Source organism: Oryctolagus cuniculus, chromosome 13 (genome assembly GCF_051225735.1).
Source record: "Oryctolagus cuniculus isolate XC-2025 breed Fujian yellow rabbit chromosome 13, ASM5122573v1, whole genome shotgun sequence".
NCBI lineage: Eukaryota > Metazoa > Chordata > Mammalia > Lagomorpha > Leporidae > Oryctolagus > Oryctolagus cuniculus.
The window spans coordinates 34787600-34806604 of NC_142879.1; the positions used below are offsets into that span (position 1 = coordinate 34787600).

The 19005-nt window shown below is 42.0% G+C and overlaps 1 long non-coding RNA gene across 1 annotated transcript in view; it reads left to right on the plus strand.

The window, feature by feature from the left end:
• Nucleotides 1–2768: 2768 nt before the first annotated feature.
• Nucleotides 2769–19005, plus strand: part of LOC149122538 (uncharacterized) — a 77914-nt gene continuing 61677 nt past the window's right edge. The window contains exons 1-2 of the long non-coding RNA XR_016219663.1: nt 2769–3104; nt 5628–5777. This is a non-coding gene — a long non-coding RNA (uncharacterized LOC149122538). The remainder of the gene's footprint in view (nt 3105–5627; nt 5778–19005) is intronic.

A 19005-nucleotide genomic window follows, 5' to 3' on the forward strand; every position in this document is an offset into this window, starting at 1 on the left:
GCAAGCCCGGTTCCAGGAGAGAATTTCACCAAAATGCAAGTAGAGCGAACATTTGCTTCTCTTCTGGGTTCAGGAGGACAAACAATGTCTCCTGTGCAAAAGGCGGGGAAAAGTTCAGAGGCACAAATGCCACAGTCCTGTTTCTGTGCACGGATTCAGAGAGAAAGACTCAGCCCAGGAAAGACACTCCCTTGGTTTGTGCATTGTGCATTTCTTAGAGAACTTCAAGGAAGGGAGGGGTGGGGTTCCATTTGGTTGCTTTTCATTGAATAGCACTGAGGCAAAAGAAAGCCCATAACTAATTGACCCCGGTGGAGAGGGAAATGCTATCAAGACTTTTCTTCTTTAGTGCAGTAGTAGCAGAGGCGGGTTGCTGCATGTTGCAGGGTAGCATGGGTGCTCCTGTCAGTTCACTCCTGGATGGAGGAGCAGCTAGCATAGCAACTGAGATTAGCATAGAGTGGCCAACACAGTATTTGCATCTGAAAGTGCTGAGGCAGCGGTGGTGCTGAGGAAGAAGGGACTTGAATAAATCTTCCAGTGCAGCCTTCCAGGGACTCCAGCCCCAGTGCCCCAGCGCGAGCCTTCTGGATTTACCACTGGTACCTCCTCTCAAAGGAAATAGCTCCCATCACAGGTTAAATACCCTCTTCATGGAGGGATTGCAGTCTCCACGTTTGTAGTCCCTCAGCGTCTCTCTGTCGTCTCTCCATTTTGTTTTTCTTCCTTCCTGCTGGGTTTGTTCCACTTCATTCTCCAGACATGGGCTGTGGCCCGCTCGTCCATTGTTTTGCCGTTTGAGAACACGCGAGGCGGGACAGTCCTTGAAGTTGGACAGATTAAATCTCTTTGGCCCTGGGAATCCGATTAATTTTTCCCTCCCCGAGGATGTGAGTGTGCAGCCTGATTATTTTCCTGCAACCGTCTTTCCTCTGTTGGGGAAAAACAGCAGGGACAAAGGAATGGAATTCCACTGCCTTCTCAGGGAATGTGAAAAGGTTGAGATCCTGAGTTTTCCCAGGCTCCTTGTGGGCCGCCAAGGAAGACTGAATTGCATAATGTCATAAAAATGTGAGATGCAACCTCCGCCTCCAAAAGCTCTAATAATATATAGTCAAGGGATTAGAGAAACCGAGAAACATATGCACTATTTCCGGACCTGAGCACAATTAAAGATCTTGATTGCAAAACTTAAGTGCTCAAGACGAAAGACCTCAGGCACGGGAAATGTACTTCTCATGGAGAAGCCTCCTGCCACAGGACCCTGTTTTATAACAGCTACCAGGAGAACCTGGAGGCACAGATTAGTGGTTCTTTCATCAGGCAGTGAGCCCTGAAAGTCCACATGCAAACCCTGCCCATTCCTCCAGAAAGGATTGTATTTAAAGGAAAGATAGTTTTGAAGATACTGCTGCTATTTGGTAGATTTCCTTCTCTGGAGCTAAGGGTAATTTCTCGATATTTAACTCTTCATTTGTTAGTGCTTAAAATGTGTTGATCATTTGCAGTTGATCAACCACGCTGGGCTAAGAGCAGAGAGCTGGGATTGGGAACTTCAGGCAACTGCTCAGAAGGCTTTGGCTTCACTGTCCCAGTGGTGGCCCAGGCCAGATCAAAGCCAAGGAGCGCGAATGCCTGGGCTGACAACTCTGGAAGGAAGGTCACAGAGGAAGCAGTGTTCTATTAAATTAAATAATTGCTTATTCAGCACCGACTTGTGTCACAAAGAATGTTAGAGCCACACGCTGGGCACACCAAGATGAATTTGACATAGCCTTTGCCCTTAAGAATGTCACAACCCTACAGAAAATATATAAAAATTAATTGACATAATGTGGTAAAAGCTAAGTTAGAACTCCATTTTTACATGCAAACCTCAGCAGAAAGCCTGGTCCAAAAGAAGTTTATCTGGAGTTATTACAGGGATCCCCTTCTCTTGATCCCTAAGTCAGAGGTGTCCAAAGTAGGTGTGGGTACTGTAGGAGTGGCCCTTGGTTATCACACAGATGCACAAATATATTGATTCAGAAGTTTGCAAAAATAATCTGTCTTAAAGTGCTTCCTAAAAATCTTTGTCATGGGGGCACAAACAAGTCTGAAAATGACCGTGCTCATTTATCCTCCAGGGTCATCTATCCCCAGGCCTTTGGCAGTGTAGCTATGTCTCAGCAACTCGACCTGACTGTCTCATCCATCAGCCTTGCTCAGCAGGAGACCCTCCAGTTATCGGCATCCTTCCTCCTTGAAAGGAAGCCTGCAATTATCTAACTTTTTTGTCCCTTTATTATCACAGATGGATGAGAAAGTAGACACCAGAGAGGTGAAGCAACCTGTCCATCATTACAAGACTAATATTATGCACTTTCTGATAGACCTTAAGAAACAAAACCACACAAAACAACACTGATATTGGCTGGTGTGTTATACTAGTAACAAACTGGCCCAAGCCTGTAGCAGAAAAGCAAAAATCACAAAACCTGTTGCTACAAGAATAGCAAATGCCCTGAGATGAGTGTGACAGGGTGAAAAGAATGAGCAGAACTAATGTGGAATTTTGTAGTCATATAGGCCTGAGTTAAAATCCCAGATTTACCCCTTAGTAGCAGTGAGATTTTAGCAATTACTTAACTTGTTTAAGTATATCAGGTGCTTTAATTAAGTTGCAGAGAACAGAAAATAACTCGGTTAACATAATCACTCCCCCAAAGGAATTTGCTGGAAGGAATCAGGGTCATTCCTAGAATGAAAAGAAGATCTGAAACCCAGGCCTTGGGAAGAACAGGTCTAGGGCAGTTCAAAGGATCCTGACAGGGATGTTGAATCTCTTCTATCTTTAGGGTACTGAGCTCTGTCAATTCCACTCTAACTGCTTTTAAGTCCTGGACTGCACTCCACTCACAATGCAAATTCTCAGAGATTCTACTTGGCTGGTCTTGCTCACCTGCCTATGCCTTTCATATTCTGATTGGACAGAGCTGTGACTTAAGCCCTCCTAGCTCCCTCACTTAAGGGAAAGGCTGCTCCTCACAGGGAGGAAAGCTGAGCAGACGAAAAAGTCGTCGCTGCACTGAACCTCAGTGACTTCATCAGTAAAAACGATGAAGGTCAGATCTCATGGGGTTGTTTTTCAGATTAACTGATCAAGACAAGTTTGCAAAAGTGCTTAACATAAGACCTGAGCCTTGTTAAGTGTTTGATAATGGTAGTGATTGTTATTATGAATTATATGAGATCATATGACCTTATTAAAAGGTCAGGCTCTTGTTCTAAGGTAGAATAGATGTACAGAAGTCTCATATAGGGACCCATGTGATTAAATGCTGCTGATTAAACAACTCTTTGGAAGGGGATTTGATAATGCAATTACTTTAGCGGGAAGTTTTGGCTACTTTTATCCCTGTTTTAAGCATATCTCACTCCTCCACATATTCTTCAGCTCCAGGATTCTAAATATAAGTGGGCAAAAAATTAAAACTAAAGAATTCTTTTAAGTCACTGCCCCCCACCTCCAGCCCAATTGCTGTTTCCAAAGACCTTAACATTCTTTTCTGGGATTCCTGGAACTCTTCAAAGGCATGTTGGGTTTGGGGCAGAAAAGTCAGTCCTGTCTTTGGGGATAAACTACTAACAGGAAGTGTCAACGTGGCATTAAACGGCCAGTTGACTTTGTGAAAAAATACTTGTTATAAAGATAAGAGTCGGAGAACTCAGAGGGCTTCCATAGCCTTGGAAACTCATGACTGGAGCATAGGGAGATTACTGATGCCATAGACAGGAGTGTCAATTTATAAAGTCAACAACAGGAGTCACTGTGCACTTACTCCTCATGTAGGATCTCTGTCCTTATTGTGCTGTACATTGAGATTTAATGCTATAACGAGTACTCAAACAGTATATTTCACTTTGTGTTTCTATGGGGGTGCAAACTGTTGAAATCTTTACTTAATGTATACTAAACTGATCTTCTATAAAAAAAAAAAAAGAAATTATCAATTCCCAACTTGACTCTCACTGGGATTAAACATGACAATAGGTCTGATCTGATTTCATCATCATTTAAAAAATCATCTATTATTTTTCACTTTATGTTTCTGTGTGGGAGCAAACTGTTGAAATCTTTACTTAATGTATACTAAGCTGATCTTCTATATATTAAGAGAATCGAAAATGAATCTTGATGTGAATGGAAGGGTGTGGGGAGCAACTCGGACTAGACTAAGTTACTGGAATTAAGACTTATTCTATGCATCTGCTCTCCCACAATATGGTGCTGAGAAGGGAGTAAGAACTTCTACACAGCTGCCTCCAGTTCAACCAATAAACTATAGGACCTGCTCCTGATTGGAGGAGAGCAGCGTACTCGGCATGTGGGTAGCAGAGTTGGGATTGGCGGAAGAGGGCTATAAAGGAGGAGAGAGACAACATGCACGAGGAACATCTAAGAGGAACACCTGTGCAGCCCCCGAGAGAGCCGGCCGGCGGTGTGCCGCTCCCCCGCGGAAGTGGGGAAAGTGGCCAGGGGGAACCGCCCTTCCACGGAGGTGGAAGGGACGGTAGCCAACCCGGGAAGAACCAGCAGCAAACCTGGGGAGGGCCGAGCAGACGAAAGAACAGCGCAGGGTCTTGTGTCGTTCCTCCACGAAGACGGGGAGCGACAGAAGGGGAGAGGGAGTGGGAAAGGGGAGGGTTGCGGGTGGGAGGGACATTATGGGGGGGAAGCCATTGTAATCCATAAGTCATACTTTGGAAATTTATATTCATTAAAGAAAAGTTAAAAATAAAAATACTTGTTATAGGTACAGCAGGACTTGTCTCCCCAAAACTCATGCAGATGTTTAAACTCTGATGTCTTAATGTTGATGGTTGTTTGATTAAGGCTGGTATGTCTGAGAAAGGGCCAGTGGGAGGTCTTTGGGTCATTGGGGTCATGCCCTTGGAGGGTGGTTCGCTCAAGAGGTTTGATTATTTGCATTTAAGTTCAGTTCAGGTTCGCTCTCTGATTCCTACCTCCTCCCCTGCCTCCTCCCCACCCCCAGGATGGTATCTCTGTGCCCACTGTGACAAGCCTCCACCAGATACTGGGCCTCCTGGCCCTATAATTGTCAGCTGAAATAAGCCTTTTCTTTCCCAAAGAATGTCCTGTCATATATTTTAGTTTGTGCAGCAGGTAAAGCCATTGCCTGTGATACTGGTGTCCCATATGGGTACCAGTTTGAGTCCCTGCTGCTCCACTTCTGATCCCCCTCCTTGCTAATGTGCCTGGGAAAGCAGCAGAGGATGGCCCAAGTGTTGGGGCCCACATGGGGGACCTGGAGGAAACTCCTGACTTCAGACCAGCCCAGGCCATTCCAGCCATTTGGGGAATGAACCAGCAGGTAGAAGATCTCTCTTTCTGTCTGTCTCCCTCTCTCTCTCTCTAACTCTGCCTTTCAAATAAATAAATAAATTTTTAGAGAGAAAATAAGATATTTTAGTTAATGTAACAAAAAGCAGGGTGGTATAATAGTCAAATCCATTGACAGAATTTTAGATAATCAATGGAATATTTTAGTCATTGGGCTGAATTAAACACATATTTAAACAGCACATCAGGATAACCTTGGATTTGGCATTTAAATTTGTTCCAGGATTGGATGGTCTCCAGTTGCACAATGATTATCAGCTAAAGGTCCATGTCCCTGCAGTTGGTTCAGGGCTTGTGATGTGTGATGAATATGTGTGGAGAGAGAGATGGTGTAGATGAACCTGGAGCTTGTGAACTTGCAGCATTCATACAGGTAGGATATACAGCGGTCCCACTTCTGCTCTGGCAGTGCTTTTATCTCCCTGGCGCAGTCCTAATCTGTGCCCTGGGACAAGTTATTCCAGGACAGAAAGTCTTGTGAAAAAGAGCCTTGAGTAGGAGCAGTCAGAGGATTTGTTCAAGTTCAAGATAACCAGAAAAATATTCAGAGAAGGTCCCAGCCAGCCTGTGCCAGATGCAAAATAAACAGATGGCTCTTGCATGCAAATATGGGTGGTGCTTCTACGTATGTGGGTACAGTTCCTGCTGACAAAGCAGAATGGGAAAGCAGTGCAGTAATTAAAGCAATAGGTCTGTTTTTGTCTGGTTTAGCTAAGAAATTCAGAAAGGTCTAGGAGCATCGGTTCAGCAAAAACAGTTCTTTGATCTGTGGAGCTTCTCTGTGCTGGACTTAGAAATCTCTGCCTCCCACTATTAGCTCATTGCCTTGGACATCCTCTCTCTCCCCTCCTCATTTTGAAGGCTCACTGAGTCCTTCAAAACAAACACGATTCCTCATAGACATCCAGGGAGAGTGCAGGCAGTTCTTTCCCTCCTCCCTCTTATACCCTCAAAAGTAAAACACACTTGCACTGGGTGTTTTACCTGTCAGATATCATACTGACAGTGGCTTATCGTGGGTATGAAATAGATGGCAATGACATGGTATGTTTCAGTCTGAAAGTCAGGTAGATATGAGTATTTAGGGCAATGGCTTTTCACTCAGGTCATTAAGTCCTTGGAAGGACAACAAAGCAAGAGTTTTGTAAATGGTAAATTTAGTGCGTGAGCAAGCCACAATTGTATCCAATCTTAAACCAAGACAAATTTACTATATAAACATATATGTATATTCTCTCACACACATACACAATGTGTGCGTTCAGTAGATAAAATGTTTAATAAGGGGTTCTTTAAATAGAAAGGTCCCTGAGTACATTTAAAACATGATTTGATTTACAATATATGACTTGGACACAACCATTGGGGAATTCTTTCTTTGCAAAACTTGTGGCAAATGGACAAAGTCACTGTTTAAATGGTATCAGAATATGTGGCTGAAGAGCAGGCAAGAACATATATCTTTGATTCACAAAAGGGTAAACATCTAGATGGCTTCTAAAACATGTTTCAAAAAGAAGTTCCCAATGCCTTCCCTTGGCCTGTCAAGTCTGGTTATTCCTAATTTGGTCCAAGTCTTATCTTTCAAATCTTCTCATCACTCTCCCTCACCAGTTTTCTATTTCTGTTTTCTTACAAACTGACTGATTAGATGGTTCAATGTGCACAAGATTGTTTATGAAGACCTTGGAGTCAATGAATAGACCTAAGTATTCTCTGGTATTCTCAGGCTTCAGGGTCAGAGGAACTGCAGAGATTGGGGGCTCCAATAAGAGGCCATCTTTTCTTTTTTTCCTTTTATCCTCCTCCTCCTTCTCCTCCTCCTCCCCCCTTCTCCCTCCTCCTCCTCTTCCTCCTCCTTCTTCTCTTTCTCTTTCTCTCTCTCTCTCTCTCTGGAGCAGTGATCACTCACACATTTGCTGAACATGCCAATACCACTGGACACTAAAAGCAAGTCTAGAAGCCAACCTCATGTAAAGATCCAGAACAAATATAAGAGTGCAATCCAAGTCCTACCTTACCAGATATTGTAGCCAAGCAGATCTCAGGGGTGACTGACTTGAGTCCTGTTATCAGATAGGAGCAATGCTATTTTTGTCTTTCTCAGTGCCTAAGCCCTCCACCTCCAGTCTTCAGTTTAGGACAACCTTTGTTTGCTTTATCTGCCTGGAGACCCTCTATCTTGAATATCAAAACTTGAATTCTAACTTTGACCACAAAGCACACTTAACCTAATCTGTCCAATCACACCTTTGTCCTGGGGTAGGAGGATCCTGGCTGAAATAAACTCTGACCTACTGAACTAACTCCCATATTCCTATGCCAAAACTCAACATGCAGCATTCTTCTATGATACTGCAACCTCTGCCTAATATCACAGCATCTTCACATAAGTCAGGGAGTACTCAAGTAAATGAAGGTGGCCAGTAATTCTTTGAGTGAAAAAACAAAAACTAAAAAGAAAGGTAAAAAAATGATTTGTATGATAAGTGAATGTTATTGTTTTAATTCAAGTATGTTAAAACCCCATAGACCAGTGAGGTCTGAGCTCATTTGTGTTCAGTGTTTCCTTCTCACAGGAGTTTCTCTAAGAGATGAAGCAACTTTGTGCCTCATCTGACTCTTTTTGCCTCTTTGCAAAGCGATTGAGTTGAGGTAAGTATCAGGAGCCTGGGTATGAGTCTAACACTCTATAAGAGCTTTGTGGTCTGGGTCAAGTTCATTTCTATGAACTTCAACTTCTTCATTTACTCATGCTAACAAGGTGGTGTTTTGTTTTTGTTTTTGTTTTTTTGTTTTTTTGTTTTTTGTTTTTTGACAGGCAGAGTGGACAGTGAGAGAGAGAGAGAGACAGAGAGAAAGGTCTTCCTTTGCCGTTGGTTCACCCTCCAATGGCCGCCGCGGCCGGCACGCTGAGGCTGGCGCACCACGCTGATCCGATGGCAGGAGCCAGGTGCTTCTCCTGGTCTCCCATGGGGTGCAGGGCCCAAGTACTTGGGCCATCCTCCACTGCACTCCCTGGCCACAGCAGAGAGCTGGCCTGGAAGAGGGGCAACCGGGACAGAATCCGGCGCCCCGACCAGGACTAGAATCCGGTGTGCTGACGCTGCAAGGCGGAGGATTAGCCTAGTGAGCCGCGGCGCCGGCCGCTAATAAGGTTTTGAAGATAAAATGAGATAATTATGTGACCCTAATTTGAACCAGTGTCATTTCTGCCTGGTTTTCTTTTTGGCTGGTGATAAATAAGCATAAAGGGCTTAACCCATGAAGATCTGAAGGAAGGGTCAGCTGGTGAAGCTAAATTGTGTAAGATGATGGTCTACATATTTCAAAGATTTCTGGAAATCATAAATTCATAAATAGTTTAGATAATATGTTCAAATCCTGGAAAGGCTCTGCACGTAATACAGTTTGTGTTGCCTTTAGGCTCAAAAACAACTACCAATTAACTATTTTAAAAAAAATTTATTTAAGGTATACAAATTTCATGTATACAGATTAAAGAACATAGTGATACTTCCCACTCTACCCTCCATCCCTCCCCCACTCCCACCCTTCTTCCTTCCTTCCTTTCCTATTTCCTATCTTAATTTTTAAAATGATCTACTTTCAATCAAGTCTTAATGCTGATCCATAACAGTATGTTGCTAGCTATCCTGTATGAGAGCCGGGAAGTCCTGGGGGTGGGATAATGTGGGATGACAGACTATGGATGGCCCCTTCTTGCCGCCACAAGGTCTACAATGAGAGTTGCACCCATGAAACCATCAGAGGAAATATTTGACTTTTCCTGGGGTAACTAGCGGGTACTGGACTTCAATAACTATATGAAACATTTTTAATAACAGGCTTCATTTGGGCACTCCAAAGTTGAACAGAGTAGGGAAGAAGATGGAGAGAGAATCTGCATTTTCCCAAGATTATTTCCTTGGCCCCTCTGTATCACACAAGGGTGAAAGTCTTACTATGTAGGCCTGCCTGGAGAGGCCTATGTAGATGTTTCCCAGGCGATTTGAGGATGCCTCGTGCACTTCTGTTGTTCCTAACCTCTCCACCTATGTCCCTCTTCTAAAAACTCTTGCCCTTTAAAAAAATGTTTATTTATTTGAAAAGCAGGGAGAAAAAGAGAGCGATCACTCATCTGTTGGTTCACTCCTAAAACATCAAGGGTGAGGCCAAGCCGAAGTCAGGAGCCAGCAACTCCCTCTAGGTCTTCCACGTAGGTGGGAGGAACCCAGGTACTTCAGTCATTACATGCTGCATCCAAGGTGCACATTAGTAGGAAGCTGTATCAGAAGTGGAGGCATGATTTTATCCCAAGCATCAGCTAATCTTGCTGTTCTACCACACCAGCTCCAGCCTCTGCCCTTTCACTCCTGCCTACTTCCAGAGTCTCCACTCGCCCTAAGGATGTCCTCCCTATGGAAATCATCAAGGTCCGAGTTCCTTTTCAGGACTTGTAGATTTTAGTCTTCATCACTGAATGTCAGTAGCACAGAGTTTGGGGTCTGTTCCCAGGTTATGGGGTTTGTGTGTAGAATTTCCAGAGGACTTCTCCAGACTGTGGCTAATTGCCTTGAATGTATTGGAAATCAAATACCACCATACAGATCAATTTCTTTCCTAACATCTCTCCTTTTGGTCTGGAGGAGAAATTGTGATTCTTGCTATTGACATAATTTTGACTCTCTAGAGAAATACTTTCATTAGCTTTATTATGCTGAAGGAGAATTGATGGGACCCTCTGTACCCTGACTTGTTTCATAAGAAGAGCACCATGTCTAATTGCTTCTTTTTAAATCCCCAAAGGTGGTAATGGTGTAGATGGTGAGTTGTAAAAATAATCTCACTTGATCTCAACATCGTCATTGTATATGGAATAGTGGCATTGTGCCAAATAAAATTTAATAACTGACACTTTTTAATTTTTTATAACTATTTGTTATTCAGACAGAAAAAAAAAAAAAAAACAGAGACAGAGAGTCCTATCTTCTGATTTGCAACCTAAATGCTCACAACAGCTGGGGCAGGTCCAGGCTGAAGCTGGGAACCAGTAACCCAATCCAGATCTCCCACATAGGTAGCAGAAACTCAATTATTTGAGCCATCAACTGCTGCCTACCAGTGTAATGTGTACATTAGCAGGAAAATAGAATGAGGAGTAGAGCTGGGACTCAAAGCCAGGCACTCAAGAATGGGATGTGGACATGTTAATCACTAGGCCAAATGCCTGCTTCTTGCTGAAACTTTGCTTGCTATGGGCCAGGCAACAATAGAAGCTTCACCAGTATTAGGCTATTATAATTAATGATAACTCTAAATGTTAAGTACTATTGTTATTTTCATTTTTATAGAGGTGAGCCCTGAAGAGCAAAAACTAAAGGGTTGTGTCCATGGTCATAACCAGTTGGAGGAACAACCTATGTCAGTCATGATTTTCATTTTTTCTAATTTGGGAGTCAGATACACACACCTCACAGGCAGGAGTGAGAAGGGTAAAAGAGAGCTCCCATTGACTGGTTTACTTCCCCAATGCCCACAATGGCTGATGCTGGGCTAGGACTAGAGCTGGGAGCCAGAAACCCAATTCCTTCTCTCAGATGAGTGGCAGGAACCCAACGACTTGAGCCATCACCACTTCTCCTAGGCTCTGCCTTGGCAGGAAACTGGAATCAGGAGCTCAAGTTGGGAATTGAACCCAGACATGCTGATGTAGGACATGGTTATACTAACCGCTAGGCCAAATGTCTGTTCCCAGAGCCATGTTTGACTAACTCCAGTGGTTTATCTATTATTCTGCTATAGCTGGCATTCCTGAGTATGGTTGATTGATTTTTAAAAGAACCTTTAGAACTTTGGTATTGAAAATTCAAGGTGTAGTTATGTGTGATTTTTAGTGTTTGAGCAATCACAGCTGTTTACAATAAAGAGCTATGGGCATTGTCAGTTGAAGTTTACCCTAACTAGTGTTTTTTAAACAGCCTTCTTTTCTGACTTTCTAAATGAATTTAATGCTCCACATGGATGCCAAATTGGCAGCCCGCAGGATAAATTCCACTATTTATGCAAGAAATGGACACAGTGGCCATGTGCTTCAACCCTAACCTTGAAGGACCTCCTTCGTAGAACATGAGGTTAATGCTCCTTTCACATCTTATTCCATCTTGGCCCCCACCAGCCCTGCTGACGTGGGTACTGAGCAGGCAATTGTAATTGTGGTAGGAACTGTTAGGACTGTAATTCCTCAAACCTGCTTGTAGATCAAAATCACCTGGGGACTTTAGAAATATACAGATTCCTGGGAAATCTGCCAAACTTTCTGAGTCGGAAACTGGCCAGGAATCTGTATCTGTGAAATGCCACCCAAAGTTTGGGAACAACTGCACTGGGAGAAAGTTCTATGCACTGTGGACTATTGCCCTTTCTTCTGCTGCATTTTCAGCAGTCATCTGCTTGCTCACTTACCCTTCCACCTTCATGCACATACTCTGAAACAAGCATATTACCAGTGTCAAAAAAGCTGGAGGAAATGTCAGGCTTTGTCAACTGAAGCCAGTATTTACTTGAGAAGTCTTTCTACACATCAGTGTTACTAGCAAATATCTGTCCAAACTCCTCAAAAACCAAACCTTAATCATAGGCTATATTTAAATACAGCCTCAACTTCTAAGATGCATTCACATTTTTGTCAACATATTTTCCCAATTACTTCTTCTCCGTGTGTTCCATTATTTGTTTATTTATTTCTCATGAATTGTTTCCAGAGAGTAGAAAGCAAACAAAATGAAACATGGTTAGAAACAGATTGGAGGGGAAAAAACCTAATCCCTTTGATAGAGACTGAAAAGTTTATTGGCAGTTGTTTAAAAGGAATAATATCACAGTGCAATAACCTTGTAGTGATTAGTGTAGAACTGGCAATGTTGCAAATCAATGGCGATTACAGGCAAGAAGGAAGATGTAAAATAAGTGGCTGAGATTTTTTTTGCAGGTGTTGGGGGGAGAAGGAAAGGGAAGATGATCAGAGAAAAATGTGCACATGACCTGGATTTTGAATGCTCTTAACATTTTCTCCTTCCTTATTGCTGCATGTTTTTATCAATTATGTATTATCTATGTTTGAAGAGTTCTCTGTTTACATCATGAAGGTTTTATACTAGCTGGAGTCAGATATCTGGAAACAAACACTGTATAGAACAATAGAGGGTTTCTGCGTAGTAAGGGCTCTTAACATCTTGGGTTTTTTTTTTATTATTTTATTTATTTTATTTTATTTATTTGACAGGTAGAGTTGCAGACAGTGAAAAAGAGACAGAGAGAAAGGTCTTCCCTCTGTTGGTTCACCCCCAAATGGCTGACACGGCCTGAACTGTGCTGATCCGAAGCCAGGAGCCAGGTGCCTCCTCCCGGTCTCCCATGCGGGTGTAGGGGCCCAAGCACTTGGGCCATCCTCCACTGCCTTCCTGGGCCACAGCAAAGAGCTGGACTGAAAGAGGAGCAGCCGGGACTAGAACCGGTGCCCATATGGGATGCCGGCGCCACAGGCAGAAGATTAACCAAGTGAGTCATGGCACCGGCCCCATCTTGTTAGAAAAAGAGATTTAATGAATAGAAAAGTGTGTCAACAAATATGCGTTCTACCATATGTCTCCACATTGTACAGTTTCTCAGAGACGTGTTACTATCACATAATTATTTTTGAACTTTTAAAGAAATGTGACTTTTTCAATAAATAAATCTGACTCAAGACTCCAGTATGTAGTACAGATAAAAGTATTCTTGAGGTGAATTGATGGGGCAGAGCACCTGTCATGCAGCTTCCTCCACCTAAGTCATCTACCAGGAACTTGGGAAATGCACTGTAACTGATGACTTTGAGTCCAAGGATGCGTGAGTGTGAGAGCTTTTCCCTGATGGGCCCACAGGGTCCCACCTGACTGCTACAGGCTCTGCTCTGCTTTCTGTGTTAGGTCAGCTGGTGATGACTCCTTGAAGGGCCTTAATAAGATGCTTGATTGTGAGGATATCATCTCTTGTGACTGTCTGCCTTATGAGAACCACTATTTCCTGAGATGTGGTTTGCACTCCATACCAGGCACTACTTTGCTACAATAAAATCCCTCCTGTCACTCCACTTTCTTCTTCACTCTTCAGGGCTCTGGTTACACATTTTGAGTCCAGTTCTGATCATGCAAGGAAAGTAATTCCCTCTCCGAGGGTATGCCTTTTCTCTTTAGTATATAATGCTTTCCTTAAGAATGATGCAGACTTTGGGGGCTAATTCTTCTAACACTAGTAGGGGGAGGATTCTTCTTTAAGGAATATGATATAAATGGATGAATAAAAAAATGCTAGGGTCCTTCTCAAAAGCTTGGAAACATACAATGCAAGTGAAGGGTCCTAAAGTTCAAGTTTGACTAGCTTCATGATAAATCTAATAATACTTTGCTGTCTTCTTTCAGAACAACCGTACTCACCCAACTTTCATCACCCATTCCTACCTTTGCTCTCAAGGATCATGAATAAAAGAAACTAATCTAATGTCTGAAGAGACCACATCCCTTCCTATAACATATTATCTATGGACCCAGTCTGAATAAAAAGAAAACAAGGGGCCAGCGCTGTGGCTCACTTGGTTAATCCTCCACCTGTGGCGCTGGCATCCCATATGGGCGCCAGGTTCTAGTCCCGGTTGCTCCTCTTCCAGTCCAGCTCTCTACTGTGGCCCAGGAAGGCAGTGGAGGATGGCCCAAACAAGGTCTCCTTTAAACTGTGGTTTCCATTAAATTAAATTTTATCAGATCCTTTCTCATGTAGTATCCTACTAAGGGAGTGAGAATTTTGGAGGGGTTAGGCTATTTCCAAAATTAGAAAGGCACTCAACAATCTTGTGGGGAAAACTAATAATGAGAGTCAAAAGTTCACTGTGATAGACATTGAGGATGTTTTTCCTTCAAGAATGGGATGATTTTGTCACCAGGAAGTTGAAGATGTCCCTGAGTTTTAATTGACCGTGTATAGAAAGAGGATTACCAATTTATATCAGTTTTTCCAGGTATTAATGACTACCTGGCAGAATCATTTCATTAATCATGAATCTGTTTCTTTTTCATATGATATTGATTTCTTTCAATGTATTTATTTAGGAGGCAGAGAGAGAGCACTTCCATCCACTGGATTACTCTCCAAATGCCCACAACCTCAGGGGAGCTAAAGCTGACAGCCAAGATGTAATCCAGGTCTCTTGTGTGGATGGCAGGAACTCAATTATTTGAGCCATCACCACTGCCTCCCAGGGTCTGCATTAGCAAGAAACTGGAATCAGTAGCTAGAGGCTAGAACCGAAACCAAGTATGTTATGTTTCAACCCCTGGAACAAATGCCGGCTCTCTTGTAAAAATTTTATGTTTTTTAAAAATTAATGCTTAATGCAGTTTTTTGCTGAAAAGGAAATGCTTTGAAGATGTATTGTAAGTACTCATTTTAATAAATCAGGAATGTTTTTGAAAAAGAAGACAGCAACAACAATTTCTCATAGAACTTTGAAATACATCAAACTATATTAAGCCTTGGAAATGAGTAATGATGATGACCAAAAACTTAGAAGTGACATTGCAGGTTATGTGTAAGGGGGAAGGGGAGGTCCCAACCAACTTATTAATGACCTGAAGGAGATGAGGACCTCTATACACTGTATTCTGGCTTTCTGGTTGCTGTCCGTCTCCACTGAAGAGAACACAGCAGGAAATGAATTTTAATGAAAGCAAGAAGGATTTATTTTATCTTATTTTACTTTTTTTCAAGACTTGTTTATTTATTTGAAAACCAGAGTTACAGAGAGGCAGAGGCAGAGAGAGAGAAAAAGAGAGAGAGAGGTCTCCCATCTGCTGGTTCACTCCCCAGATGGCCACAACAGCTGGAGGTAGGCCTATCTGAAGCCAGGAGCTTCCTCTGGGTTTCCCCTGTGGGTGAAGGAGACCCACAGCAGCATCTTCTGTTGCTTTCCCAGGCCATAGCAGAGAGCTGAATTGGAACCAAGACTCAAACCCGTACCCACATGGGATATGGGCACTACAGGTGGCGGCTTTACCCTCTACACCACAGCACTGGCCCCAAGAAGGATTTATTTTGGACAAAGGACTTCCAAAAAACATATGGCTTGGTAATGTTGGGTTAAAGGGTGGGGTCTGGGATCACAGTCTTTCACACATTGAAGTAGTTGAGGTGCAGTCCTGAATGGTTAGGGGAAAGGTGGAGAAGTAAACCAGAGTGGACAGGTTGAGTGCAGTTATTGGGAGGGTCTGGTACCTGGGATGATTTTGGATCATTAATTATGAAGCAGGTTCTTCTGACCTGAATGAGTTATCTGTTTCACATACCTCAGGCATTCCACTATGAGGCAGTAATGTACACTGGTTAGAGAGTGTCTCGGAGAGAGAAAACAATCAGGCTTGAGCCAGGTCCTATCATTTATCAGCTACGTGACTTTGGGCAAGTCGCAGATTCCTTACCTGTAAAATAAGATCAAGAATAGTAACTACATAATTGGACTGTTATAAAGGTGTAATAAAACAACATATGTAAAGCATTTAGCATAATGAGTAGAACTTAGTAAATAACAGATTAATATCTGTTGATTTTATGACTTCAATATTTTCTGTGAACAAGATAGATTCCTACATCTTTTAGTGTTCTACACATTTTTTAAAACAAAGAAACTCCACGACTTTAAAACAGTTTTGTTTTGATAAAAACACAACATGAGAACTACCCCATTAAACCAATTTTTAAGTGTGTATAATAGCATTGTTCACTATAGATCTAATGTTGTACAAGAAATCTATAGAACTTATTCATCTTGCTTGACTGAACTTTTATGCCCATTGATTAGTAATTTCCCATTTCTCCCTCTCCCTAGCCTCTGGCAGCCACCATTTCACTTGATTCAGTGAGTTTCACTACTCCTGATACCTCCAGCAAGTGCAATTATCTAATAGTTGTCTTTCTGTGACTGGATGATTTTACTTAATCTAATGTCCTCCAGCTTTACCCATGTGTTGCATATGTCATCATTCTCTGGTCTTTTAAGGCTGAATAAGATTCTGTTGTCTGTATATACTACTTTTCTTTACCCATTCATCCATCAGTGAACATTCGGGTAGTTTCCCGAATGAATAGTGCTGCAGTGAACATGCAAGTACAATGTTACCTTATGATCCTGCTTTCAATTCTTCTGGATAAATACCCAGAAGTGAGATTTTTGTTTCATAAGATAGTCCTATTTTTAACTTTTTGAGAACCCCCCCCCCCATGCTGTTTTCCCTCTTGAGAAGTCTCATTAGAGTGAGACCACCACCTGTATTGTCTGAGTCTCATGGACAAGAAAAGAGAGTAGAATTAGATTACCAGAGTTCTCTCCCAGCTCTAAGCTTCTAGGGTTCTTATGTTCTATTTTTCAAATGGTGGAAATAATAAAATAAAATCAAACAGGTGCCTGGAAGTTAGCCATGCCAAGGAAATATTTCTATGAATTCTGTTGAAAGAAGTCAGGGACTCTAACTGGTAAGTCATAAAGTTCTGGTCCTAAGTTTACCACACCCTCATGACCAAGCATTTCCAAGGATTTAGATACCTTAGAATAGAGAGGGGAGGAGATATTCCTAGCATCCTAGGTTGTAATTTTTGATGTATTTTCCTTCAGATATTAGACATGATGGTTAGTGTCTAAGAAGAGAAACAACTTACAGAATATATGGTTGTACGTTATCAACTCATTTTTGTAAGAACCTTGTGAGTTAACTTCTTGTTAAATCAGAGAGGCAGAACCCTCAGTACATACATAATAAGGGAATTATTACAGAGACTTGGCCTTATACAATTATAGGACTTGTCTAAATAATTTATGTGACACTGTTGTCATTGGGTCTAATGATGGCTCCTGAAGTCAGTAGAGTAAGCAATAGAAAAATGTGGTAGCTAGCCTATAATAGGGACCCTGTGATTCCTACCTCCTGGCATTTACACCCTTGTGAAGCTCTCCTTGATTTTGCCAATATCAGTCCATGTGACCAATAGAATATAACAGAAATGATCGTATTCACTTCTGGAATTGAAGTCTGAAAGAAACTATGGTTTCTGTTCTGATTACTCTCTTTTGCATGTACTCTTTCATTCTGTCTCCTGACTCTGGGAGAAGTCACCTGCCTCATTGTAGTAATACCGTGGAGGGGTCTACATGACAAGAAACTGAAACCTCTGGCTCACAGCTAGTGAGGAAAGCCAGCCAGCAAAACAGGGTTGAGCCTAGATGTGTATTCTCCAGGCCCAGTTAAACCACAGCTTAGACTAACAATTTGACTGAGACCTTGTAAGAGACCTTTAGCCAGAATCACCCTGCTAAGTCTCTAAGATTTCTGATCCTCAGAAACTGTGTTACATACTAAATTGTGTTGTCTTAAACTGCTAATTTGGGGTCTTTTGTTACCCAGCAATAGGTAACTAAGACAGAAAGAAAAAGTAGACACAAAGTGGAACAAAAATTCATAACCCACAAAGATAAAATGGATTCCTAGGATAGACTAGAACCTCCATTGGTCTTAAATTACTTCTAAATTTTCATTTTTGATGATGCATAGCCTTCAAGAGTAACTAGCCTCTTTCATTACAAATATAAACATGCACTTGGCCTAGTAACTGGAGAAGCTTTAGAAAAATTCAGCAGGAATCAGAGTCACTACAGGTCTGGCTTTGTACTATGCTATGGAGGTGAGCCATCAAATCAATTACCAAGTACATGAACTGTGACAGCACCTAATGCCTTGCACCAAATTCTTTTTTAAAAGATTTACTTATTTATTAGAAAGAGTTAAAAAGAGACACACAGAGAGAGAAATGTTCCACCTGCTGGTTCACTTTCCAAATGACTGTAACAGCTACAGCTGGGCCAGCTTGAAGCCAGGTGCTTGTTCCAGGTATCCAACATGGGTGCAGGGGCTCAAACACTTGAGAAATCCTCTGATGCTTTCCCAGGTGTATTAGCAGGGAGCTGGATCTGAAGTGGAGCAGCCAGGATGTTGGCATGATAGGAGGAGGCTTAACCCACTAATTAGTGCTGGCCCCACCTTGTACCAGATTCTAAACCTCAGAAGATAATGGCTTTTGCTTTACTCCTGCCTTCCAGACCATGCACAGAATGGCCCTGGTAACCTATGCTAATCTATAACTGTGCAAAGAAAGAAATTCTTGGCAATACAGCTCCAACTTAGCTAGGTTAACATAATACAAATCCATCATAGTGTTATTCCATTTTGATAGCATAAACTTAAAATCTGAAAGTTAAATGATATTTCAAGTGCTATACTACTGGCAGGTAGAAGAACTAAACTGTAAACGAGTGCAGTAGACTCTTACCACTATATTTATAAGAACCCTTCTAAATGAACTATTTATTGAGTAGGATGGGTTTTTAAGGTAGGTCTAGGAAAGTAAACCATGTGTCTTCCAATGATATACAAATGAATGATCTATATCCTGGGTGTCTTTTGTCATAATGGAGAAGTTGACTAATTGAGAGCTCAGCTGTCTTGAATTATGTAGAATCA